The sequence below is a fragment of the Taudactylus pleione genome, unplaced genomic scaffold (genome assembly GCF_031769625.1).
Source record: "Taudactylus pleione unplaced genomic scaffold, aTauple2 ptg000317l, whole genome shotgun sequence".
NCBI classification, from domain to species: domain Eukaryota; kingdom Metazoa; phylum Chordata; class Amphibia; order Anura; family Myobatrachidae; genus Taudactylus; species Taudactylus pleione.
Genome location: NW_028284718.1, coordinates 4028070 through 4055475, shown reverse-complemented (window position 1 = coordinate 4055475; position 27406 = coordinate 4028070). Strand labels below are relative to the sequence as shown.

The window sequence follows — 27406 nt, the reverse complement described above, 5'->3', positions numbered from 1 at the left end:
TATTGATAGTTTTCTATGTGTGCTTATTTGGAAATTGCAGTGTCAAGATATAAAAATGGTAACAGAGTTTGGACTTGTCTGATCGATAAAACCCAAGACTTGTAAAAAGCTATGTGTAAATCATGCATAAATAGAAGAAAGGCAATAGGAAAATGATGAAGGCAAGATTCATAAGTATGTACAAATTCTATTGGGAGAATGGCAAAAACAAAACTCAGTTGATGCTATTGACTTAGCCAATTGAGAAAATCAGATATATATAAACCATGAGATGCACCGTAAAAAGAAAGAGAGGGCTCGTCAGGGAATTGAACCAGGGACCTGTCGCGCCCAAAACGAAAATCATAGAATCATCAAGTAAGCATGTTTTATTTGATATCTTAACCAATTTTATGTGAAAATTATATTATTTTAAAGCAGTCACTAATGTGTACAAGGAGGAAATATTAGCATAAATAAAATATTTCCTAATAGTCAATAATTTTCTAAGTATACTTGCTTGAAAATTGCAGTGCAAAGTTTTATGATGCCCAGCAGAGTTTTTCTGATGGATAAAACCCAAGACATGTCACATGCTGTGTGCAGATAAGTACTTACAAATAATTTTAGCAGTTTGACTAAAAACAAAATTCAATTGTGCAAATTAGTAAATACAATCTATTTTGAGAGTTTTGAAAAAACAACATTCATTTGAAATTCACTCAGGAAATTGACTACAATAAGATAATAGAACCATTTCAAAGAATCTGAAAATTTGGGCTCGTCCGGGATTTGAACCCGGGACCTCTCGCACCCTAAGCGAGAATCATACCCCTAGACCAACGAGCCACCTACCTGAAAATTTTTTTTGGGATTTTTCAATTGATTTTTAGAAAATAGTTTTTTGTTTTTAAAACACCATATACATTTATGTAAAAATGAATTTGTAGAATAAATAAAATATTTCCTTATGGTCCAGTAGATAGTTTTCTAAGGTATGCATATAGAAAAAGTGCAGGGACAAGATTTGTGAGTGCCTACAGAGTTTGGACTTCTCTCATGGATGAAGCTAAAGACTTGTCATATGCAATGTACAAATCATGCTTCCAGACACAGAAGAAAGGCAAAAGAATACCTTGCAATTTCATTTTTGAACTTTTTGTGTTTCAAAGTGAGACTATTCTTTTAAAACATTCAAAGCTATCTAGACAGAAGGGAACCTGCAGTTTTCCTGATATACCACAATACGGTTGAAATTTGAATAAGTATGCTCTTATTTGTAGTACAACTAAAATGTTTTCGTAAGATTCTATTGATAGTTTTCTATGTGTGCTTATTTGGAAAGTGCAGTGACAAGATATAAAAATGGCGACAGAGTTTGGACTTGTCTGATCGATAAAACCCAAGACTTGTAAAAAGCTATGTGTAAATCATGCATAAATAGAAGAAAGGCAATAGGAAAATGATGAAGGCAAGATTCATAAGTATGTACAAATTCTATTGGGAGAATGGCAAAAACAAAACTCAGTTGATGCTATTGACTTAGCCAATTGAGAAAATCAGATATATATAAACCATGAGATGCACCGTAAAAAGAAAGAGAGGGCTTGTCAGGGAATTGAACCAGGGACCTGTCGCGCCCAAAACGAAAATCATAGAATCATCAAGTAAGCATGTTTTATTTGATATCTTAACCAATTTTATGTGAAAATTATATTATTTTAAAGCAGTCACTAATGTGTACAAGGAGGAAATATTAGCATAAATAAAATATTTCCTAATAGTCAATAATTTTCTAAGTATGCTTGCTTGAAAATTGCTGTGCAAAGTTTTATGATGCCCAGCAGAGTTTTTCTGATGGATAAAACCCAAGACATGTCACATGCTGTGTGCAGATAAGTACTTACAAATAATTTTAGCAGTTTGACAAAACACTAAATTCAATTGTGCAAATTAGTAAATACAATCTATTTTGAGAGTTTTGAAAAAACAACATTCAGTTGAAATTCACTCAGGAAATTGACTACAATAAGATAATAGAACCATTTCAAAGAATCTGAAAATTTGGGCTCGTCCGGGATTTGAACCCAGGACCTCTCGCACCCTAAGCAAGAATCATACCCCTAGACCAACGAGCCACCTACCTGAAGATTTTTCTTTGGATTTTTCAATTGATTTTTAGAAAATAGCTTTTTGTTTTTAAAACACCATATACATTTATGTAAAAATGAATTTGTAGAATAAATAAAATATTTCCTTATGGTCCAGTAGATAGTTTTCTAAGGTATGCATATAGGAAAAGTGCAGGGACAAGATTTGTGAGTGCCTACAGAGTTTGGACTTCTCTCATGGATGAAGCTAAAGACTTGTCATATGCAATGTACAAATCATGCTTCCAGACACAGAAGAAAGGCAAAAGAATACCTTGCAATTTCATTTTTGAACTTTTTGTGTTTCAAAGTGAGACTATTCTTTTAAAACATTCAAAGCTATCTAGACAGAAGGGAACCTGCAGTTTTCCTGATATACCACAATACGGTTGAAATTTTAATGTATGCTCTTATTTGTAGTACAACTAAAATGTTTTCGTAAGATTCTATTGATAGTTTTCTATGTGTGCTTATTTGGAAATTGCAGTGTCAAGATATAAAAATGGTAACAGAGTTTGGACTTGTCTGATCGATAAAACCCAAGACTTGTAAAAAGCTATGTGTAAATCATGCATAAATAGAAGAAAGGCAATAGGAAAATGATGAAGGCAAGATTCATAAGTATGTACAAATTCTATTGGGAGAATGGCAAAAACAAAACTCAGTTGATGCTATTGACTTAGCCAATTGAGAAAATCAGATATATATAAACCATGAGATGCACCGTAAAAAGAAAGAGAGGGCTCGTCAGGGAATTGAACCAGGGACCTGTCGCACCCAAAACGAAAATCATAGAATCATCAAGTAAGCATGTTTTATTTGATATCTTAACCAATTTTATGTGAAAATTATATTATTTTAAAGCAGTCACTAATGTGTACAAGGAGGAAATATTAGCATAAATAAAATATTTCCTAATAGTCAATAATTTTCTAAGTATACTTGCTTGAAAATTGCAGTGCAAAGTTTTATGATGCCCAGCAGAGTTTTTCTGATGGATAAAACCCAAGACATGTCACATGCTGTGTGCAGATAAGTACTTACAAATAATTTTAGCAGTTTGACTAAAAACAAAATTCAATTGTGCAAATTAGTAAATACAATCTATTTTGAGAGTTTTGAAAAAACAACATTCATTTGAAATTCACTCAGGAAATTGACTACAATAAGATAATAGAACCATTTCAAAGAATCTGAAAATTTGGGCTCGTCCGGGATTTGAACCCGGGACCTCTCGCACCCTAAGCGAGAATCATACCCCTAGACCAACGAGCCACCTACCTGAAGATTTTTCTTTGGATTTTTCAATTGATTTTTAGAAAATAGCTTTTTGTTTTTAAAACACCATATACATTTATGTAAAAATGAATTTGTAGAATAAATAAAATATTTCCTTATGGTCCAGTAGTTAGTTTTCTAAGGTATGCATATAGAAAAAGTGCAGGCACAAGATTTGTGAGTGCCTACAGAGTTTGGGCTTCTCTCATGGACGAATCTAAAGACTTGTCATATGCAATGTACAAATCATGCTTCCAGACACAGAAGAAAGGCAAAAGAAAACCTTGCAATTTCATTTTTTAACTTTTTGTGTTTCAAAGTGAGACTATTCTTTTAAAACATTCAAAGCTATCTAGACAGAAGGGAACCTGCAGTTTTCCTGATATACCACAATACGGTTGAAATTTGAATAAGTATGCTCTTATTTGTAGTACAACTAAAATGTTTTCGTAAGATTCTATTGATAGTTTTCTATGTGTGCTTATTTGGAAAGTGCAGTGACAAGATATAAAAATGGCGACAGAGTTTGGACTTGTCTGATCGATAAAACCCAAGACTTGTAAAAAGCTATGTGTAAATCATGCATAAATAGAAGAAAGGCAATAGGAAAATGCTGAAGGCAAGATTCATAAGTATGTACAAATTCTATTGGGAGTATGGCAAAAACAAAACTCAGTTGATGCTATTGACTTAGCCAATTGAGAAAATCAGATATATATAAACCATGAGATGCACCGTAAAAAGAAAGAGAGGGCTCGTCAGGGAATTGAACCAGGGACCTGTCGCGCCCAAAACGAAAATCATAGAATCATCAAGTAAGCATGTTTTATTTGATAACTTAACCAATTTTATGTGAAAATTATATTATTTTAAAGCAGTCACTAATGTGTACAAGGAGGAAATATTAGCATAAATAAAATATTTCCTAATAGTCAATAATTTTCTAAGTATACTTGCTTGAAAATTGCTGTGCAAAGTTTTATGATGCCCAGCAGAGTTTTTCTGATGGATAAAACCCAAGACATGTCACATGCTGTGTGCAGATAAGTACTTACAAATAATTTTAGCAGTTTGACAAAAAACAAAATTCAATTGTGCAAATTAGTAAATACAATCTATTTTGAGAGTTTTGAAAAAACAATATTCAGTTGAAATTCACTCAGGAAATTGACTACAATAAGATAATAGAACCATTTCAAAGAATCTGAAAATTTGGGCTCATCCGGGATTTGAACCCAGGACCTTTCGCACCCTAAGCGAGAATCATACCCCTAGACCAACAAGCCACCTACCTGAAGATTTTTCTTTGGATTTTTCAATTGATTTTTAGAAAATAGCTTTTTGTTTTTAAAACACCATATACATTTATGTAAAAATGAATTTGTAGAATAAATAAAATATTTCCTTATTGTCCAGTAGATAGTTTTCTAAGGTATGCATATAGGAAAAGTGCAGGGACAAGATTTGTGAGTGCCTACAGAGTTTGGGCTTCTCTCATGGACGAATCTAAAAACTTGTCATATGCAATGTACAAATCATGCTTCCAGACACAGAAGAAAGGCAAAAGAAAACCTTGCAATTTCATTTTTGAACTTTTTGTGTTTCAAAGTGAGACTATTCTTTTAAAACATTCAAAGCTATCTAGACAGAAGGGAACCTGCAGTTTTCCTGATATACCACAATACGGTTGAAATTTGAATAAGTATGCTCTTATTTGTAGTACAACTAAAATGTTTTCGTAAGATTCTATTGATAGTTTTCTAAGTGTGCTTATTTGGAAAGTGCAGTGACAAGATATAAAAATGGCGACAGAGTTTGGACTTGTCTGATCGATAAAACCCAAGACTTGTAAAAAGCTATGTGTAAATCATGCATAAATAGAAGAAAGGCAATAGGAAAATGCTGAAGGCAAGATTCATAAGTATGTACAAATTCTATTGGGAGTATGGCAAAAACAAAACTCAGTTGATGCTATTGACTTAGCCAATTTAGAAAATCAGATATATATAAACCATGAGATGCACCGTAAAAAGAAAGAGAGGGCTCGTCAGGGAATTGAACCAGGGACCTGTCGCGCCCAAAACAAAAATCATAGAATCATCAAGTAAGCATGTTTTATTTGATAACTTAACCAATTTTATGTGAAAATTATATTATTTTAAAGCAGTCACTAATGTGTACAAGGAGGAAATATTAGCATAAATAAAATATTTCCTAATAGTCAATAATTTTCTAAGTATACTTGCTTGAAAATTGCTGTGCAAAGTTTTATGATGCCCAGCAGAGTTTTTCTGATGGATAAAACCCAAGACATGTCACATGCTGTGTGCAGATAAGTACTTACAAATAATTTTAGCAGTTTGACAAAAAACAAAATTCAATTGTGCAAATTAGTAAATACAATCTATTTTGAGAGTTTTGAAAAAACAATATTCAGTTGAAATTCACTCAGGAAATTGACTACAATAAGATAATAGAACCATTTCAAAGAATCTGAAAATTTGGGCTCATCCGGGATTTGAACCCGGGACCTTTCGCACCCTAAGCGAGAATCATACCCCTAGACCAACGAGCCACCTACCTGAAGATTTTTCTTTGGATTTTTCAATTGATTTTTAGAAAATAGCTTTTTGTTTTTAAAACACCATATACATTTATGTAAAAATGAATTTGTAGAATAAATAAAATATTTCCTTATGGTCCAGTAGATAGTTTTCTAAGGTATGCATATAGGAAAAGTGCAGGGACAAGATTTGTGAGTGCCTACAGAGTTTGGGCTTCTCTCATGGACGAATCTAAAGACTTGTCATATGCAATGTACAAATCATGCTTCCAGACACAGAAGAAAGGCAAAAGAAAACCTTGCAATTTCATTTTTGAACTATTTGTGTTTCAAAGTGAGACTATTCTTTTAAAACATTCAAAGCTATCTAGACAGAAGGGAACCTGCAGTTTTCCTGATATACCACAATACGGTTGAAATTTGAATAAGTATGCTCTTATTTGTAGTACAACTAAAATGTTTTCGTAAGATTCTATTGATAGTTTTCTATGTGTGCTTATTTGGAAAGTGCAGTGACAAGATATAAAAATGGCGACAGAGTTTGGACTTGTCTGATCGATAAAACCCAAGACTTGTAAAAAGCTATGTGTAAATCATGCATAAATAGAAGAAAGGCAATAGGAAAATGCTGAAGGCAAGATTCATAAGTATGTACAAATTCTATTGGGAGTATGGCAAAAACAAAACTCAGTTGATGCTATTGACTTAGCCAATTGAGAAAATCAGATATATATAAACCATGAGATGCACCGTAAAAAGAAAGAGAGGGCTCGTCAGGGAATTGAACCAGGGACCTGTCGCGCCCAAAACGAAAATCATAGAATCATCAAGTAAGCATGTTTTATTTGATAACTTAACCAATTTTATGTGAAAATTATATTATTTTAAAGCAGTCACTAATGTGTACAAAGAGGAAATATTAGCATAAATAAAATATTTCCTAATAGTCAATAATTTTCTAAGTATACTTGCTTGAAAATTGCTGTGCAAAGTTTTATGATGCCCAGCAGAGTTTTTCTGATGGATAAAACCCAAGACATGTCACATGCTGTGTGCAGATAAGTACTTACAAATAATTTTAGCAGTTTGACAAAAAACAAAATTCAATTGTGCAAATTAGTAAATACAATCTATTTTGAGAGTTTTGAAAAAACAATATTCAGTTGAAATTCACTCATGAAATTGACTACAATAAGATAATAGAACCATTTCAAAGAATCTGAAAATTTGGGCTCATCCGGGATTTGAACCCGGGACCTTTCGCACCCTAAGCGAGAATCATACCCCTAGACCAACGAGCCACCTACCTGAAGATTTTTCTTTGGATTTTTCAATTGATTTTTAGAAAATAGCTTTTTGTTTTTAAAACACCATATACATTTATGTAAAAATGAATTTGTAGAATAAATAAAATATTTCCTTATGGTCCAGTAGATAGTTTTCTAAGGTATGCATATAGGAAAAGTGCAGGGACAAGATTTGTGAGTGCCTACAGAGTTTGGGCTTCTCTCATGGACGAATCTAAAGACTTGTCATATGCAATGTACAAATCATGCTTCCAGACACAGAAGAAAGGCAAAAGAAAACCTTGCAATTTCATTTTTGAACTATTTGTGTTTCAAAGTGAGACTATTCTTTTAAAACATTCAAAGCTATCTAGACAGAAGGGAACCTGCAGTTTTCCTGATATACCACAATACGGTTGAAATTTGAATAAGTATGCTCTTATTTGTAGTACAACTAAAATGTTTTCGTAAGATTCTATTGATAGTTTTCTATGTGTGCTTATTTGGAAAGTGCAGTGACAAGATATAAAAATGGCGACAGAGTTTGGACTTGTCTGATCGATAAAACCCAAGACTTGTAAAAAGCTATGTGTAAATCATGCATAAATAGAAGAAAGGCAATAGGAAAATGCTGAAGGCAAGATTCATAAGTATGTACAAATTCTATTGGGAGTATGGCAAAAACAAAACTCAGTTGATGCTATTGACTTAGCCAATTGAGAAAATCAGATATATATAAACCATGAGATGCACCGTAAAAAGAAAGAGAGGGCTCGTCAGGGAATTGAACCAGGGACCTGTCGCGCCCAAAACGAAAATCATAGAATCATCAAGTAAGCATGTTTTATTTGATAACTTAACCAATTTTATGTGAAAATTATATTATTTTAAAGCAGTCACTAATGTGTACAAGGAGGAAATATTAGCATAAATAAAATATTTCCTAATAGTCAATAATTTTCTAAGTATACTTGCTTGAAAATTGCTGTGCAAAGTTTTATGATGCCCAGCAGAGTTTTTCTGATGGATAAAACCCAAGACATGTCACATGCTGTGTGCAGATAAGTACTTACAAATAATTTTAGCAGTTTGACAAAAAACAAAATTCAATTGTGCAAATTAGTAAATACAATCTATTTTGAGAGTTTTGAAAAAACAACATTCAGTTGAAATTCACTCAGGAAATTGACTACAATAAGTTAATAGAACCATTTCAAAGAATCTGAAAATTTGGGCTCGTCTAGGATTTGAACCCGGGACCTCTCGCACCCTAAGCGAGAATCATACCCCTAGACCAACGAGCCACCTACCTGAAGATTTTTCTTTGGATTTTTCAATTGATTTTTAGAAAATAGCTTTTTGTTTTTAAAACACCATATACATTTATGTAAAAATGAATTTGTAGAATAAATAAAATATTTCCTTATGGTCCAGTAGATAGTTTTCTAAGGTATGCATATAGAAAAAGTGCAGGGACAAGATTTGTGAGTGCCTACAGAGTTTGGGCTTCTCTCATGGACGAAGCTAAAGACTTGTCATATGCAATGTACAAATCATGCTTCCAGACACAGAAGAAAGGCAAAAGAAAACCTTGCAATTTAATTTTTGAACTTTTTGTGTTTCAAAGTGAGACTATTCTTTTAAAACATTCAAAGCTATCTAGACAGAAGGGAACCTGCAGTTTTCCTGATATTCCACAATACGGTTGAAATTTTAATAAGTATGCTCTTATTTGTAGTACAACTAAAATGTTTTCGTAAGATTCTATTGATAGTTTTCTATGTGTGCTTATTTGGAAAGTGCAGTGACAAGATATAAAAATGGCGACAGAGTTTGGACTTGTCTGATCGATAAAACCCAAGACTTGTAAAATGTTATGTGTAAATCATGCATAAATAGAAGAAAGGCAATAGGAAAATGCTGAAGGCAAGATTCATAAGTATGTACAAATTCTATTGGGAGTATGGCAAAAACAAAACTCAGTTGATGCTATTGACTTAGCCAATTGAGAAAATCAGATATATATAAACCATGAGATGCACCGTAAAAAGAAAGAGAGGGCTCGTCAGGGAATTGAACCAGGGACCTGTCGCGCCCAAAACGAAAATCATAGAATCATCAAGTAAGCATGTTTTATTTGATATCTTAACCAATTTTATGTGAAAATTATATTATTTTAAAGCAGTCACTAATGTGTACAAGGAGGAAATATTAGCATAAATAAAATATTTCCTAATAGTCAATAATTTTCTAAGTATACTTGCTTGAAAATTGCTGTGCAAAGTTTTATGATGCCCAGCAGAGTTTTTCTGATGGATAAAACCCAAGACATGTCACATGCTGTGTGCAGATAAGTACTTACAAATAATTTTAGCAGTTTGACAAACCACTAAATTCAATTGTGCAAATTAGTAAATACAATCTATTTTGAGAGTTTTGAAAAAACAACATTCAGTTGAAATTCACTCAGGAAATTGACTACAATAAGATAATAGAACCATTTCAAAGAATCTGAAAATTTGGGCTCATCCGGGATTTGAACCCGGGACCTCTCGCACCCTAAGCGAGAATCATACCCCTAGACCAACGAGCCACCTACCTGAAGATTTTTCTTTGGATTTTCCAATTGATTTTTAGAAAATAGCTTTTTGTTTTTAAAACACCATATACATTTATGTAAAAATGAATTTGTAGAATAAATAAAATATTTCCTTATGGTCCAGTAGTTAGTTTTCTAAGGTATGCATATAGAAAATGTGCAGGGACAAGATTTGTGAGTGCCTACAGAGTTTGGGCTTCTCTCATGGACGAAGCTAAAGACTTGTCATATGCAATGTACAAATCATGCTTCCAGACACAGAAGAAAGGCAAAAGAAAACCTTGCAATTTAATTTTTGAACTTTTTGTGTTTCAAAGTGAGACTATTCTTTTAAAACATTCAAAGCTATCTAGACAGAAGGGAACCTGCAGTTTTCCTGATATTCCACAATACGGTTGAAATTTGAATAAGTATGCTCTTATTTGTAGTACAACTAAAATGTTTTCGTAAGATTCTATTGATAGTTTTCTATGTGTGCTTATTTGGAAAGTGCAAATCATGCTTCCAGACACAGAAGAAAGGCAAAAGAAAACCTTGCAATTTCATTTTTGATCTTTTTGTGTTTCAAAGTGAGACTATTCTTTTAAAACATTCAAAGCTATCTAGACAGAAGGGAACCTGCAGTTTTCCTGATATACCACAATACGGTTGAAATTTTAATAAGTATGCTCTTATTTGTAGTACAACTAAAATGTTTTCGTAAGATTCTATTGATAGTTTTCTATGTGTGCTTATTTGGAAAGTGCAGTGTCAAGATATAAAAATGGCGACAGAGTTTGGACTTGTCTGATCGATAAAACCCAAGACTTGTAAAAAGCTATGTGTAAATCATGCATAAATAGAAGAAAGGCAATAGGAAAATGATGAAGGCAAGATTCATAAGTATGTACAAATTCTATTGGGAGAATGGCAAAAACAAAACTCAGTTGATGCTATTGACTTAGCCAATTGAGAAAATCAGATATATATAAACCATGAGATGCACCGTAAAAAGAAAGAGAGGGCTCGTCAGGGAATTGAACCAGGGACCTGTCGCGCCCAAAACGAAAATCATAGAATCATCAAGTAAGCATGTTTTATTTGATATCTTAACCAATTTTATGTGAAAATTATATTATTTTAAAGCAGTCACTAATGTGTACAAGGAGGAAATATTAGCATAAATAAAATATTTCCTAATAGTCAATAATTTTCTAAGTATACTTGCTTGAAAATTGCTGTGCAAAGTTTTATGATGCCCAGCAGAGTTTTTGTGATGGATAAAACCCAAGACATGTCACATGCTGTGTGCAGATAAGTACTTACAAATAATTTTAGCAGTTTGACTAAAAACAAAATTCAATTGTGCAAATTAGTAAATACAATCTATTTTGAGAGTTTTGAAAAAACAACATTCAGTTGAAATTCACTCAGGAAATTGACTACAATAAGATTATAGAACCATTTCAAAGAATCTGAAAATTTGGGCTCGTCCGGGATTTGAACCCGGGACCTCTCGCACCCTAAGTGAGAATCATACCCCTAGACCAACAAGCCACCTACCTGAAGATTTTTCTTTGGATTTTTCAATTGATTTTTAGAAAATAGCTTTTTGTTTTTAAAACACCATATACATTTATGTAAAAATGAATTTGTAGAATAAATAAAATATTTCCTTATGGTCCAGTAGATAGTTTTCTAAGGTATGCATATAGGAAAAGTGCAGGGACAAGATTTGTGAGTGCCTACAGAGTTTGGGCTTCTCTCATGGACGAATCTAAAGACTTGTCATATGCAATGTACAAATCATGCTTCCAGACACAGAAGAAAGGCAAAAGAAAACCTTGCAATTTCATTTTTGAACTTTTTGTGTTTCAAAGTGAGACTATTCTTTTAAAACATTCAAAGCTATCTAGACAGAAGGGAACCTGCAGTTTTCCTGATATACCACAATACGGTTGAAATTTGAATAAGTATGCTCTTATTTGTAGTACAACTAAAATGTTTTCGTAAGATTCTATTGATAGTTTTCTATGTGTGCTTATTTGGAAAGTGCAGTGACAAGATATAAAAATGGCGACAGAGTTTGGACTTGTCTGATCGATAAAACCCAAGACTTGTAAAAAGCTATGTGTAAATCATGCATAAATAGAAGAAAGGCAATAGGAAAATGCTGAAGGCAAGATTCATAAGTATGTACAAATTCTATTGGGAGTATGGCAAAAACAAAACTCAGTTGATGCTATTGACTTAGCCAATTGAGAAAATCAGATATATATAAACCATGAGATGCACCGTAAAAAGAAAGAGAGGGCTCGTCAGGGAATTGAACCAGGGACCTGTCGCGCCCAAAACGAAAATCATAGAATCATCAAGTAAGCATGTTTTATTTGATAACTTAACCAATTTTATGTGAAAATTATATTATTTTAAAGCAGTCACTAATGTGTACAAGGAGGAAATATTAGCATAAATAAAATATTTCCTAATAGTCAATAATTTTCTAAGTATACTTGCTTGAAAATTGCTGTGCAAAGTTTTATGATGCCCAGCAGAGTTTTTCTGATGGATAAAACCCAAGACATGTCACATGCTGTGTGCAGATAAGTACTTACAAATAATTTTAGCAGTTTGACAAAAAACAAAATTCAATTGTGCAAATTAGTAAATACAATCTATTTTGAGAGTTTTGAAAAAACAGCATTCAGTTGAAATTGACTCAGGAAATTGACTACAATAAGAATCTGAAAATTTGGGCTCGTCTGGGATTTGAACCCGGGACCTCTCGCACCCTAAGTGAGAATCATACCCCTAGACCAACGAGCCACCTACCTGAAGATTTTTCTTTGGATTTTTCAATTGATTTTTAGAAAATAGCTTTTTGTTTTTAAAACACCATATACATTTATGTAAAAATGAATTTGTAGAATAAATAAAATATTTCCTTATGGTCCAGTAGATAGTTTTCTAAGGTATGCATATAGAAAAAGTGCAGGGACAAGATTTGTGAGTGCCTACAGAGTTTGGGCTTCTCTCATGGACGAAACTAAAGACTTGTCATATGCAATGTACAAATCATGCTTCCAGACACAGAAGAATGGCAAAAGAAAACCTTGCAATTTCATTTTTTAACTTTTTGTGTTTCAAAGTGAGACTATTCTTTTAAAACATTCAAAGCTATCTAGACAGAAGGGAACCTGCAGTTTTCCTGATATACCACAATACGGTTGAAATTTTAATAAGTATGCTCTTATTTGTAGTACAACTAAAATGTTTTCGTAAGATTCTATTGATAGTTTTCTATGTGTGCTTATTTGGAAAGTGCAGTGACAAGATATAAAAATGGCGACAGAGTTTGGACTTGTCTGATCGATAAAACCCAAGACTTGTAAAAAGCTATGTGTAAATCATGCATAAATAGAAGAAAGGCAATAGGAAAATGATGAAGGCAAGATTCATAAGTATGTACAAATTCTATTGGGAGAATGGCAAAAACAAAACTCAGTTGATGCTATTGACTTAGCCAATTGAGAAAATCAGATATATATAAACCATGAGATGCACCGTAAAAAGAAAGAGAGGGCTCGTCAGGGAATTGAACCAGGGACCTGTCGCGCCCAAATCGAAATCATAGAATCATCAAGTAAGCATGTTTTATTTGATATCTTAACCAATTTTATGTGAAAATTATATTATTTTAAAGCAGTCACTAATGTGTACAAGGAGGAAATATTAGCATAAATAAAATATTTCCTAATAGTCAATAATTTTCTAAGTATACTTGCTTGAAAATTGCTGTGCAAAGTTTTATGATGCCCAGCAGAGTTTTTCTGATGGATAAAACCCAAGACATGTCACATGCTGTGTGCAGATAAGTACTTACAAATAATTTTAGCAGTTTGACAAAAAACAAAATTCAATTGTGCAAATTAGTAAATACAATCTATTTTGAGAGTTTTGAAAAAACAACATTCAGTTGAAATTCACTCAGGAAATTGACTACAATAAGTTAATAGAACCATTTCAAAGAATCTGAAAATTTGGGCTCGTCTAGGATTTGAACCCGGGACCTCTCGCACCCTAAGCGAGAATCATACCCCTAGACCAACGAGCCACCTACCTGAAGATTTTTCTTTGGATTTTTCAATTGATTTTTAGAAAATAGCTTTTTGTTTTTAAAACACCATATACATTTATGTGAAAATGAATTTGTAGAATAAATAAAATATTTCCTTATGGTCCAGTAGATAGTTTTCTAAGGTATGCATATAGAAAAAGTGCAGGGACAAGATTTGTGAGTGCCTACAGAGTTTGGGCTTCTCTCATGGACGAAGCTAAAGACTTGTCATATGCAATGTACAAATCATGCTTCCAGACACAGAAGAAAGGCAAAAGAAAACCTTGCAATTTAATTTTTGAACTTTTTGTGTTTCAAAGTGAGACTATTCTTTTAAAACATTCAAAGCTATCTAGACAGAAGGGAACCTGCAGTTTTCCTGATATTCCACAATACGGTTGAAATTTTAATAAGTATGCTCTTATTTGTAGTACAACTAAAATGTTTTCGTAAGATTCTATTGATAGTTTTCTATGTGTGCTTATTTGGAAAGTGCAGTGACAAGATATAAAAATGGCGACAGAGTTTGGACTTGTCTGATCGATAAAACCCAAGACTTGTAAAATGTTATGTGTAAATCATGCATAAATAGAAGAAAGGCAATAGGAAAATGCTGAAGGCAAGATTCATAAGTATGTACAAATTCTATTGGGAGTATGGCAAAAACAAAACTCAGTTGATGCTATTGACTTAGCCAATTGAGAAAATCAGATATATATAAACCATGAGATGCACCGTAAAAAGAAAGAGAGGGCTCGTCAGGGAATTGAACCAGGGACCTGTCGCGCCCAAAACGAAAATCATAGAATCATCAAGTAAGCATGTTTTATTTGATATCTTAACCAATTTTATGTGAAAATTATATTATTTTAAAGCAGTCACTAATGTGTACAAGGAGGAAATATTAGCATAAATAAAATATTTCCTAATAGTCAATAATTTTCTAAGTATACTTGCTTGAAAATTGCTGTGCAAAGTTTTATGATGCCCAGCAGAGTTTTTCTGATGGATAAAACCCAAGACATGTCACATGCTGTGTGCAGATAAGTACTTACAAATAATTTTAGCAGTTTGACAAACCACTAAATTCAATTGTGCAAATTAGTAAATACAATCTATTTTGAGAGTTTTGAAAAAACAACATTCAGTTGAAATTCACTCAGGAAATTGACTACAATAAGATAATAGAACCATTTCAAAGAATCTGAAAATTTGGGCTCGTCCGGGATTTGAACCCGGGACCTCTCGCACCCTAAGCGAGAATCATACCCCTAGACCAACGAGCCACCTACCTGAAGATTTTTCTTTGGATTTTCCAATTGATTTTTAGAAAATAGCTTTTTGTTTTTAAAACACCATATACATTTATGTAAAAATGAATTTGTAGAATAAATAAAATATTTCCTTATGGTCCAGTAGTTAGTTTTCTAAGGTATGCATATAGAAAATGTGCAGGGACAAGATTTGTGAGTGCCTACAGAGTTTGGGCTTCTCTCATGGACGAAGCTAAAGACTTGTCATATGCAATGTACAAATCATGCTTCCAGACACAGAAGAAAGGCAAAAGAAAACCTTGCAATTTAATTTTTGAACTTTTTGTGTTTCAAAGTGAGACTATTCTTTTAAAACATTCAAAGCTATCTAGACAGAAGGGAACCTGCAGTTTTCCTGATATTCCACAATACGGTTGAAATTTGAATAAGTATGCTCTTATTTGTAGTACAACTAAAATGTTTTCGTAAGATTCTATTGATAGTTTTCTATGTGTGCTTATTTGGAAAGTGCAAATCATGCTTCCAGACACAGAAGAAAGGCAAAAGAAAACCTTGCAATTTCATTTTTGATCTTTTTGTGTTTCAAAGTGAGACTATTCTTTTAAAACATTCAAAGCTATCTAGACAGAAGAGAACCTGCAGTTTTCCTGATATACCACAATACGGTTGAAATTTTAATAAGTATGCTCTTATTTGTAGTACAACTAAAATGTTTTCGTAAGATTCTATTGATAGTTTTCTATGTGTGCTTATTTGGAAAGTGCAGTGTCAAGATATAAAAATGGCGACAGAGTTTGGACTTGTCTGATCGATAAAACCCAAGACTTGTAAAAAGCTATGTGTAAATCATGCATAAATAGAAGAAAGGCAATAGGAAAATGATGAAGGCAAGATTCATAAGTATGTACAAATTCTATTGGGAGAATGGCAAAAACAAAACTCAGTTGATGCTATTGACTTAGCCAATTGAGAAAATCAGATATATATAAACCATGAGATGCACCGTAAAAAGAAAGAGAGGGCTCGTCAGGGAATTGAACCAGGGACCTGTCGCGCCCAAAACGAAAATCATAGAATCATCAAGTAAGCATGTTTTATTTGATATCTTAACCAATTTTATGTGAAAATTATATTATTTTAAAGCAGTCACTAATGTGTACAAGGAGGAAATATTAGCATAAATAAAATATTTCCTAATAGTCAATAATTTTCTAAGTATACTTGCTTGAAAATTGCTGTGCAAAGTTTTATGATGCCCAGCAGAGTTTTTGTGATGGATAAAACCCAAGACATGTCACATGCTGTGTGCAGATAAGTACTTACAAATAATTTTAGCAGTTTGACTAAAAACAAAATTCAATTGTGCAAATTAGTAAATACAATCTATTTTGAGAGTTTTGAAAAAACAACATTCAGTTGAAATTCACTCAGGAAATTGACTACAATAAGATTATAGAACCATTTCAAAGAATCTGAAAATTTGGGCTCGTCCGGGATTTGAACCCGGGACCTCTCGCACCCTAAGCGAGAATCATACCCCTAGACCAACAAGCCACCTACCTGAAGATTTTTCTTTGGATTTTTCAATTGATTTTTAGAAAATAGCTTTTTGTTTTTAAAACACCATATACATTTATGTAAAAATGAATTTGTAGAATAAATAAAATATTTCCTTATGGTCCAGTAGATAGTTTTCTAAGGTATGCATATAGGAAAAGTGCAGGGACAAGATTTGTGAGTGCCTACAGAGTTTGGGCTTCTCTCATGGACGAATCTAAAGACTTGTCATATGCAATGTACAAATCATGCTTCCAGACACAGAAGAAAGGCAAAAGAAAACCTTGCAATTTCATTTTTGAACTTTTTGTGTTTCAAAGTGAGACTATTCTTTTAAAACATTCAAAGCTATCTAGACAGAAGGGAACCTGCAGTTTTCCTGATATACCACAATACGGTTGAAATTTGAATAAGTATGCTCTTATTTGTAGTACAACTAAAATGTTTTCGTAAGATTCTATTGATAGTTTTCTATGTGTGCTTATTTGGAAAGTGCAGTGACAAGATATAAAAATGGCGACAGAGTTTGGACTTGTCTGATCGATAAAACCCAAGACTTGTAAAAAGCTATGTGTAAATCATGCATAAATAGAAGAAAGGCAATAGGAAAATGCTGAATGCAAGATTCATAAGTATGTACAAATTCTATTGGGAGTATGGCAAAAACAAAACTCAGTTGATGCTATTGACTTAGCCAATTGAGAAAATCAGATATATATAAACCATGAGATGCACCGTAAAAAGAAAGAGAGGGCTCGTCAGGGAATTGAACCAGGGACCTGTCGCGCCCAAAACGAAAATCATAGAATCATCAAGTAAGCATGTTTTATTTGATAACTTAACCAATTTTATGTGAAAATTATATTATTTTAAAGCAGTCACTAATGTGTACAAGGAGGAAATATTAGCATAAATAAAATATTTCCTAATAGTCAATAATTTTCTAAGTATACTTGCTTGAAAATTGCTGTGCAAAGTTTTATGATGCCCAGCAGAGTTTTTCTGATGGATAAAACCCAAGACATGTCACATGCTGTGTGCAGATAAGTACTTACAAATAATTTTAGCAGTTTGACAAAAAACAAAATTCAATTGTGCAAATTAGTAAATACAATCTATTTTGAGAGTTTTGAAAAAACAGCATTCAGTTGAAATTGACTCAGGAAATTGACTACAATAAGAATCTGAAAATTTGGGCTCGTCTGGGATTTGAACCCGGGACCTCTCGCACCCTAAGTGAGAATCATACCCCTAGACCAACGAGCCACCTACCTGAAGATTTTTCTTTGGATTTTTCAATTGATTTTTAGAAAATAGCTTTTTGTTTTTAAAACACCATATACATTTATGTAAAAATGAATTTGTAGAATAAATAAAATATTTCCTTATGGTCCAGTAGATAGTTTTCTAAGGTATGCATATAGAAAAAGTGCAGGGACAAGATTTGTGAGTGCCTACAGAGTTTGGGCTTCTCTCATGGACGAAACTAAAGACTTGTCATATGCAATGTACAAATCATGCTTCCAGACACAGAAGAATGGCAAAAGAAAACCTTGCAATTTCATTTTTTAACTTTTTGTGTTTCAAAGTGAGACTATTCTTTTAAAACATTCAAAGCTATCTAGACAGAAGGGAACCTGCAGTTTTCCTGATATACCACAATACGGTTGAAATTTTAATAAGTATGCTCTTATTTGTAGTACAACTAAAATGTTTTCGTAAGATTCTATTGATAGTTTTCTATGTGTGCTTATTTGGAAAGTGCAGTGACAAGATATAAAAATGGCGACAGAGTTTGGACTTGTCTGATCGATAAAACCCAAGACTTGTAAAAAGCTATGTGTAAATCATGCATAAATAGAAGAAAGGCAATAGGAAAATGATGAAGGCAAGATTCATAAGTATGTACAAATTCTATTGGGAGAATGGCAAAAACAAAACTCAGTTGATGCTATTGACTTAGCCAATTGAGAAAATCAGATATATATAAACCATGAGATGCACCGTAAAAAGAAAGAGAGGGCTCGTCAGGGAATTGAACCAGGGACCTGTCGCGCCCAAATCGAAATCATAGAATCATCAAGTAAGCATGTTTTATTTGATATCTTAACCAATTTTATGTGAAAATTATATTATTTTAAAGCAGTCACTAATGTGTACAAGGAGGAAATATTAGCATAAATAAAATATTTCCTAATAGTCAATAATTTTCTAAGTATACTTGCTTGAAAATTGCTGTGCAAAGTTTTATGATGCCCAGCAGAGTTTTTCTGATGGATAAAACCCAAGACATGTCACATGCTGTGTGCAGATAAGTACTTACAAATAATTTTAGCAGTTTGACTAAAAACAATATTCAATTGTGCAAATTAGTAAATACAATCTATTTTGAGAGTTTTGAAAAAACAACATTCAGTTGAAATTCACTCAGGAAATTGACTACAATAAGATAATAGAACCATTTCAAAAAATCTGAAAATTTGGGCTCGTCCGGGATTTGAACCCGGGACCTCTCGCACCCTAAGTGAGAATCATACCCCTAGACCAACGAGCCACCTACCTGAAGATTTTTCTTTGGATTTTTCAATTGATTTTTAGAAAATAGTTTTTTGTTTTTAAAACACCATATACATTTATGTAAAAATGAATTTGTAGAATAAATAAAATATTTCCTTATGGTCCAGTAGATAGTTTTCTAAGGTATGCATATAGAAAAAGTGCAGGGACAAGATTTGTGAGTGCCTACAGAGTTTGGACTTCTCTCATGGATGAAGCTAAAGACTTGTCATATGCAATGTACAAATCATGCTTCCAGACACAGAAGAAAGGCAAAAGAATACCTTGCAATTTAATTTTTGAACTTTTTGTGTTTCAAAGTGAGACTATTCTTTTAAAACATTCAAAGCTATCTAGACAGAAGGGAACCTGCCGTTTTCCTGATATTCCACAATACGGTTGAAATTTGAATAAGTATGCTCTTATTTGTAGTACAACTAAAATGTTTTCGTAAGATTCTATTGATAGTTTTCTATGTGTGCTTATTTGGAAAGTGCAGTGACAAGATATAAAAATGGCGACAGAGTTTGGACTTGTCTGATCGATAAAACCCAAGACTTGTAAAAAGCTATGTGTAAATCATGCATAAATAGAAGAAAGGCAATAGGAAAATGATGAAGGCAAGATTCATAAGTATGTACAAATTCTATTGGGAGAATGGCAAAAACAAAACTCAGTTGATGCTATTGACTTAGCCAATTGAGAAAATCAGATATATATAAACCATGAGATGCACCGTAAAAAGAAAGAGAGGGCTCGTCAGGGAATTGAACCAGGGACCTGTCGCGCCCAAAACGAAAATCATAGAATCATCAAGTAAGCATGTTTTATTTGATATCTTAACCAATTTTATGTGAAAATTATATTATTTTAAAGCAGTCACTAATGTGTACAAGGAGGAAATATTAGCATAAATAAAATATTTCCTAATAGTCAATAATTTTCTAAGTATGCTTGCTTGAAAATTGCTGTGCAAAGTTTTATGATGCCCAGCAGAGTTTTTCTGATGGATAAAACCCAAGACATGTCACATGCTGTGTGCAGATAAGTACTTACAAATAATTTTAGCAGTTTGACAAAACACTAAATTCAATTGTGCAAATTAGTAAATACAATCTATTTTGAGAGTTTTGAAAAAACAACATTCAGTTGAAATTCACTCAGGAAATTGACTACAATAAGATAATAGAACCATTTCAAAGAATCTGAAAATTTGGGCTTGTCCGGGATTTGAACCCAGGACCTCTCGCACCCTAAGCGAGAATCATACCCCTAGACCAACGAGCCACCTCCCTGAAGATTTTTCTTTGGATTTTTCAATTGATTTTTAGAAAATAGCTTTTTGTTTTTAAAACACCATATACATTTATGTAAAAATGAATTTGTAGAATAAATAAAATATTTCCTTATGGTCCAGTAGATAGTTTTCTAAGGTATGCATATAGGAAAAGTGCAGGGACAAGATTTGTGAGTGCCTACAGAGTTTGGACTTCTCTCATGGATGAAGCTAAAGACTTGTCATATGCAATGTACAAATCATGCTTCCAGACACAGAAGAAAGGCAAAAGAATACCTTGCAATTTCATTTTTGAACTTTTTGTGTTTCAAAGTGAGACTATTCTTTTAAAACATTCAAAGCTATCTAGACAGAAGGGAACCTGCAGTTTTCCTGATATACCACAATACGGTTGAAATTTTAATAAGTATGCTCTTATTTGTAGTACAACTAAAATGTTTTCGTAAGATTCTATTGATAGTTTTCTATGTGTGCTTATTTGGAAAGTGCAGTGTCAAGATATAAAAATGGCGACAGAGTTTGGACTTGTCTGATCGATAAAACCCAAGACTTGTAAAAAGCTATGTGTAAATCATGCATAAATTGAAGAAAGGCAATAGGAAAATGATGAAGGCAAGATTCATAAGTATGTACAAATTCTATTGGGAGAATGGCAAAAACAAAACTCAGTTGATGCTATTGACTTAGCCAATTGAGAAAATCAGATATATATAAACCATGAGATGCACCGTAAAAAGAAAGAGAGGGCTCGTCAGGGAATTGAACCAGGGACCTGTCGCGCCCAAAACGAAAATCATAGAATCATCAAGTAAGCATGTTTTATTTGATATCTTAACCAATTTTATGTGAAAATTATATTATTTTAAAGCAGTCACTAATGTGTACAAGGAGGAAATATTAGCATAAATAAAATATTTCCTAATAGTCAATAATTTTCTAAGTATACTTGCTTGAAAATTGCTGTGCAAAGTTTTATGATGCCCAGCAGAGTTTTTCTGATGGATAAAACCCAAGACATGTCACATGCTGTGTGCAGATAAGTACTTACAAATAATTTTAGCAGTTTGACTAAAAACAAAATTCAATTGTGCAAATTAGTAAATACAATCTATTTTGAGAGTTTTGAAAAAACAACATTCAGTTGAAATTCACTCAGGAAATTGACTACAATAAGATAATAGAACCATTTCAAAGAATCTGAAAATTTGGGCTCGTCCGGGATTTGAACCCGGGACCTCTCGCACCCTAAGCGAGAATCATACCCCTAGACCAACGAACCACTTACCTGAAGATTTTTCTTTGGATTTTTCAATTGATTTTTAGAAAATAGCTTTTTGTTTTTAAAACACCATATACATTTATGTAAAAATGAATTTGTAGAATAAATAAAATATTTCCTTATGGTCCAGTAGATAGTTTTCTAAGGTATGCATATAGGAAAAGTGCAGGGACAAGATTTGTGAGTGCCTACAGAGTTTGGACTTCTCTCATGGATGAAGCTAAAGACTTGTCATATGCAATGTACAAATGATGCTTCCAGACACAGAAGAAAGGCAAAAGAATACCTTGCAATTTCATTTTTGAACTTTTTGTGTTTCAAAGTGAGACTATTCTTTTAAAACATTCAAAGCTATCTAGACAGAAGGGAACCTGCAGTTTTCCTGATATACCACAATACGGTTGAAATTTGAATAAGTATGCTCTTATTTGTAGTACAACTAAAATGTTTTCGTAAGATTCTATTGATAGTTTTCTATGTGTGCTTATTTGGAAAGTGCAGTGTCAAGATATAAAAATGGCGACAGAGTTTGGACTTGTCTGATCGATAAAACCCAAGACTTGTAAAAAGCTATGTGTAAATCATGCATAAATAGAAGAAAGGCAATAGGAAAATGATGAAGGCAAGATTCATAAGTATGTACAAATTCTATTGGGAGAATGGCAAAAACAAAACTCAGTGGATGCTATTGACTTAGCCAATTGAGAAAATCAGATATATATAAACCATGAGATGCACCGTAAAAAGAAAGAGAGGGCTCGTCAGGGAATTGAACCAGGGACCTGTCGCGCCCAAAACGAAAATCATAGAATCATCAAGTAAGCATGTTTTATTTGATATCTTAACCAATTTTATGTGAAAATTATATTATTTTAAAGCAGTCACTAATGTGTACAAGGAGGAAATATTAGCATAAATAAAATATTTCCTAATAGTCAATAATTTTCTAAGTATACTTGCTTGAAAATTGCTGTGCAAAGTTTTATGATGCCCAGCAGAGTTTTTCTGATGGATAAAACCCAAGACATGTCACATTCTGTGTGCAGATAAGTACTTACAAATAATTTTAGCAGTTTGACTAAAAACAAAATTCAATTGTGCAAATTAGTAAATACAATCTATTTTGAGAGTTTTGAAAAAACAACATTCAGTTGAAATTCACTCAGGAAATTGACTACAATAAGATAATAGAACCATTTCAAAGAATCTGAAAATTTGGGCTTGTCCGGGATTTGAACCCAGGACCTCTCGCACCCTAAGCGAGAATCATACCCCTAGACCAACGAGCCACCTACCTGAAGATTTTTCTTTGGATTTTTCAATTGATTTTTAGAAAATAGCTTTTTGTTTTTAAAACACCATATACATTTATGTAAAAATGAATTTGTAGAATAAATAAAATATTTCCTTATGGTCCAGTAGATAGTTTTCTAAGGTATGCATATAGGAAAAGTGCAGGGACAAGATTTGTGAGTGCCTACAGAGTTTGGACTTCTCTCATGGATGAAGCTAAAGACTTGTCATATGCAATGTACAAATCATGCTTCCAGACACAGAAGAAAGGCAAAAGAATACCTTGCAATTTCATTTTTGAACTTTTTGTGTTTCAAAGTGAGACTATTCTTTTAAAACATTCAAAGCTATCTAGACAGAAGGGAACCTGCAGTTTTCCTGATATACCACAATACAGTTGAAATTTTAATAAGTATGCTCTTATTTGTAGTACAACTAAAATGTTTTCGTAAGATTCTATTGATAGTTTTCTATGTGTGCTTATTTGGAAAGTGCAGTGTCAAGATATAAAAATGGCGACAGAGTTTGGACTTGTCTGATCGATAAAACCCAAGACTTGTAAAAAGCTATGTGTAAATCATGCATAAATTGAAGAAAGGCAATAGGAAAATGATGAAGGCAAGATTCATAAGTATGTACAAATTCTATTGGGAGAATGGCAAAAACAAAACTCAGTTGATGCTATTGACTTAGCCAATTGAGAAAATCAGATATATATAAACCATGAGATGCACCGTAAAAAGAAAGAGAGTGCTCGTCAGGGAATTGAACCAGGGACCTGTCGCGCCCAAAACAAAAATCATAGAATCATCAAGTAAGCATGTTTTATTTGATATCTTAACCAATTTTATGTGAAAATTATATTATTTTAAAGCAGTCACTAATGTGTACAAGGAGGAAATATTAGCATAAATAAAATATTTCCTAATAGTCAATAATTTTCTAAGTATACTTGCTTGAAAATTGCTGTGCAAAGTTTTATGATGCCCAGCAGAGTTTTTCTGATGGATAAAACCCAAGACATGTCACATGCTGTGTGCAGATAAGTACTTACAAATAATTTTAGCAGTTTGACTAAAAACAAAATTCAATTGTGCAAATTAGTAAATACAATCTATTTTGAGAGTTTTGAAAAAACAACATTCAGTTGAAATTCACTCAGGAAATTGACTAAATAAGATAATAGAACCATTTCAAAGAATCTGAAAATTTGGGCTCGTCCGGGATTTGAACCCAGGACCTCTCGCACCCTAAGCGAGAATCATACCCCTAGACCAACGAGCCACTTATCTGAAGACTTTTCTTTGGATTTTTCAATTGATTTTTAGAAAATAGCTTTTTGTTTTTAAAACACCATATACATTTATGTAAAAATGAATTTGTAGAATAAATAAAATATTTCCTTAAGGTCCAGTAGTTAGTTTTCTAAGGTATGCATATAGAAAAAGTGCAGGGACAAGATTTGTGAGTGCCTACAGAGTTTGGACTTCTCTCATGGATGAAGCTAAAGACTTGTCATATGCAATGTACAAATCATGCTTCCAGACACAGAAGAAAGGCAAAAGAATACCTTGCAATTTCATTTTTGAACTTTTTGTGTTTCAAAGTGAGACTATTCTTTTAAAACATTCAAAGCTATCTAGACAGAAGGGAACCTGCAGTTTTCCTGATATACCACAATACGGTTGAAATTTTAATAAGTATGCTCTTATTTGTAGTACAACTAAAATGTTTTCGTAAGATTCTATTGATAGTTTTCTATGTGTGCTTATTTGGAAAGTGCAGTGACAAGATATAAAAATGGCGACAGAGTTTGGACTTGTCTGATCGATAAAACCCAAGACTTGTAAAAAGCTATGTGTAAATCATGCATAAATAGAAGAAAGGCAATAGGAAAATGATGAAGGCAAGATTCATAAGTATGTACAAATTCTATTGGGAGAATGGCAAAAACAAAACTCAGTTGATGCTATTGACTTAGCCAATTGAGAAAATCAGATATATATAAACCATGAGATGCACCGTAAAAAGAAATAGAGGGCTCGTCAGGGAATTGAACCAGGGAACTGTCGCGCCCAAAACGAAAATCATAGAATCATCAAGTAAGCATGTTTTATTTGATAACTTAACCAATTTTATGTGAAAATTATATTATTTTAAAGCAGTCACTAATGTGTACAAGGAGGAAATATTAGCATAAATAAAATATTTCCTAATAGTCAATAATTTTCTAAGTATACTTGCTTGAAAATTGCTGTGCAAAGTTTTATGATGCCCAGCAGAGTTTTTCTGATGGATAAAACCCAAGACATGTCACATGCTGTGTGCAGATAAGTACTTACAAATAATTTTAGCAGTTTGACAAAAAACAAAATTCAATTGTGCAAATTAGTAAATACAATCTATTTTGAGAGTTTTGAAAAAACAACATTCAGTTGAAATTCACTCAGGAAATTGACTACAATAAGATAATAGAACCATTTCAAAGAATCTGAAAATTTGGGCTCATCCGGGATTTGAACCCGGGACCTTTCGCACCCTAAGCGAGAATCATACCCCTAGACCAACGAGCCACCTACCTGAAGATTTTTCTTTGGATTTTTCAATTGATTTTTAGAAAATAGCTTTTTGTTTTTAAAACACCATATACATTTATGTAAAAATTAATTTGTAGAAATAAAATATTTCCTTATGGTCCAGTAGATAGTTTTCTAAGGTATGCATATAGAAAAAGTGCAGGGACAAGATTTGTGAGTGCCTACAGAGTTTGGACTTCTCTCATGGATGAAGCTAAAGACTTGTCATATGCAATGTACAAATCATGCTTCCAGACACAGAAGAAAGGCAAAAGAATACCTTGCAATTTCATTTTTGAACTTTTTGTGTTTCAAAGTGAGACTATTCTTTTAAAACATTCAAAGCTATCTAGACAGAAGGGAACCTGCAGTTTTCCTGATATACCACAATACGGTTGAAATTTTAATAAGTATGCTCTTATTTGTAGTACAACTAAAATGTTTTCGTAAGATTCTATTGATAGTTTTCTATGTGTGCTTATTTGGAAAGTGCAGTGACAAGATATAAAAATGGCGACAGAGTTTGGACTTGTCTGATCGATAAAACCCAAGACTTGTAAAAAGCTTTGTGTAAATCATGCATAAATTGAAGAAAGGCAATAGGAAAATGATGAAGGCAAGATTCATAAGTATGTACAAATTCTATTGGGAGAATGGCAAAAACAAAACTCAGTTGATGCTATTGACTTAGCCAATTGAGAAAATCAGATATATATAAACCATGAGATGCACCGTAAAAAGAAAGAGAGTGCTCGTCAGGGAATTGAACCAGGGACCTGTCGCGCCCAAAACAAAAATCATAGAATCATCAAGTAAGCATGTTTTATTTGATATCTTAACCAATTTTACGTGAAATTTATATTATTTTAAAGCAGTCACTAATGTGTACAAGGAGGAAATATTAGCATAAATAAAATATTTCCTAATAGTCAATAATTTTCTAAGTATACTTGCTTGAAAATTGCTGTGCAAAGTTTTATGATGCCCAGCAGAGTTTTTCTGATGGATAAAACCCAAGACATGTCACATGCTGTGTGCAGATAAGTACTTACAAATAATTTTAGCAGTTTGACTAAAAACAAAATTCAATTGTGCAAATTAGTAAATACAATCTATTTTGAGAGTTTTGAAAAAACAACATTCAGTTGAAATTCACTCAGGAAATTGACTACAATAAGATAATAGAACCATTTCAAAGAATCTGAAAATTTGGGCTCATCCGGGATTTGAACCCGGGACCTCTCGCACCCTAAGCGAGAATCATACCCCTAGACCAACGAGCCACTTATCTGAAGATTTTTCTTTGGATTTTTCAATTGATTTTTAGAAAATAGCTTTTTGTTTTTAAAACACCATATACATTTATGTAAAAATGAATTTGTAGAATAAATAAAATATTTCCTTAAGGTCCAGTAGTTAGTTTTCTAAGGTATGCATATAGAAAAAGTGCAGGGACAAGATTTGTGAGTGCCTACAGAGTTTGGACTTCTCTCATGGATGAAGCTAAAGACTTGTCATATGCAATGTACAAATCATGCTTCCAGACACAGAAGAAAGGCAAAAGAATACCTTGCAATTTCATTTTTGAACTTTTTGTGTTTCAAAGTGAGACTATTCTTTTAA

At 32.8% G+C, this 27406-nt stretch overlaps 17 non-coding genes across 17 annotated transcripts; all 17 read right to left on the bottom strand.

The window, feature by feature from the left end:
- Positions 1-756: 756 nt before the first annotated feature.
- On the bottom strand, positions 757-828 carry TRNAP-AGG (transfer RNA proline (anticodon AGG)). The gene has a single exon. It is a non-coding gene; the product is annotated as a tRNA-Pro (tRNA).
- Positions 829-2045: 1217 nt separating this feature from the next.
- On the bottom strand, positions 2046-2117 carry TRNAP-AGG (transfer RNA proline (anticodon AGG)). The gene has a single exon. It is a non-coding gene; the product is annotated as a tRNA-Pro (tRNA).
- A 1215-nt stretch (positions 2118-3332) lies between these two features.
- On the bottom strand, positions 3333-3404 carry TRNAP-AGG (transfer RNA proline (anticodon AGG)). Its single transcript has one exon. It is a non-coding gene; the product is annotated as a tRNA-Pro (tRNA).
- Positions 3405-4621: 1217 nt separating this feature from the next.
- TRNAP-AGG (transfer RNA proline (anticodon AGG)) lies at positions 4622-4693 on the bottom strand. The gene has a single exon. It is a non-coding gene; the product is annotated as a tRNA-Pro (tRNA).
- Positions 4694-5910: 1217 nt separating this feature from the next.
- On the bottom strand, positions 5911-5982 carry TRNAP-AGG (transfer RNA proline (anticodon AGG)). The gene has a single exon. It is a non-coding gene; the product is annotated as a tRNA-Pro (tRNA).
- Positions 5983-7199: 1217 nt separating this feature from the next.
- TRNAP-AGG (transfer RNA proline (anticodon AGG)) lies at positions 7200-7271 on the bottom strand. The gene has a single exon. It is a non-coding gene; the product is annotated as a tRNA-Pro (tRNA).
- Positions 7272-9777: 2506 nt separating this feature from the next.
- On the bottom strand, positions 9778-9849 carry TRNAP-AGG (transfer RNA proline (anticodon AGG)). The gene has a single exon. It is a non-coding gene; the product is annotated as a tRNA-Pro (tRNA).
- A 1470-nt stretch (positions 9850-11319) lies between these two features.
- Positions 11320-11391, bottom strand: TRNAP-AGG (transfer RNA proline (anticodon AGG)). The gene has a single exon. It is a non-coding gene; the product is annotated as a tRNA-Pro (tRNA).
- A 3774-nt stretch (positions 11392-15165) lies between these two features.
- Positions 15166-15237, bottom strand: TRNAP-AGG (transfer RNA proline (anticodon AGG)). The gene has a single exon. It is a non-coding gene; the product is annotated as a tRNA-Pro (tRNA).
- A 1470-nt stretch (positions 15238-16707) lies between these two features.
- TRNAP-AGG (transfer RNA proline (anticodon AGG)) lies at positions 16708-16779 on the bottom strand. Its single transcript has one exon. It is a non-coding gene; the product is annotated as a tRNA-Pro (tRNA).
- A 2485-nt stretch (positions 16780-19264) lies between these two features.
- TRNAP-AGG (transfer RNA proline (anticodon AGG)) lies at positions 19265-19336 on the bottom strand. Its single transcript has one exon. It is a non-coding gene; the product is annotated as a tRNA-Pro (tRNA).
- A 1217-nt stretch (positions 19337-20553) lies between these two features.
- On the bottom strand, positions 20554-20625 carry TRNAP-AGG (transfer RNA proline (anticodon AGG)). The gene has a single exon. It is a non-coding gene; the product is annotated as a tRNA-Pro (tRNA).
- A 1217-nt stretch (positions 20626-21842) lies between these two features.
- TRNAP-AGG (transfer RNA proline (anticodon AGG)) lies at positions 21843-21914 on the bottom strand. Its single transcript has one exon. It is a non-coding gene; the product is annotated as a tRNA-Pro (tRNA).
- Positions 21915-23131: 1217 nt separating this feature from the next.
- On the bottom strand, positions 23132-23203 carry TRNAP-AGG (transfer RNA proline (anticodon AGG)). Its single transcript has one exon. It is a non-coding gene; the product is annotated as a tRNA-Pro (tRNA).
- Positions 23204-24419: 1216 nt separating this feature from the next.
- On the bottom strand, positions 24420-24491 carry TRNAP-AGG (transfer RNA proline (anticodon AGG)). Its single transcript has one exon. It is a non-coding gene; the product is annotated as a tRNA-Pro (tRNA).
- A 1217-nt stretch (positions 24492-25708) lies between these two features.
- On the bottom strand, positions 25709-25780 carry TRNAP-AGG (transfer RNA proline (anticodon AGG)). Its single transcript has one exon. It is a non-coding gene; the product is annotated as a tRNA-Pro (tRNA).
- Positions 25781-26994: 1214 nt separating this feature from the next.
- On the bottom strand, positions 26995-27066 carry TRNAP-AGG (transfer RNA proline (anticodon AGG)). Its single transcript has one exon. It is a non-coding gene; the product is annotated as a tRNA-Pro (tRNA).
- Positions 27067-27406: the final 340 nt, after the last annotated feature.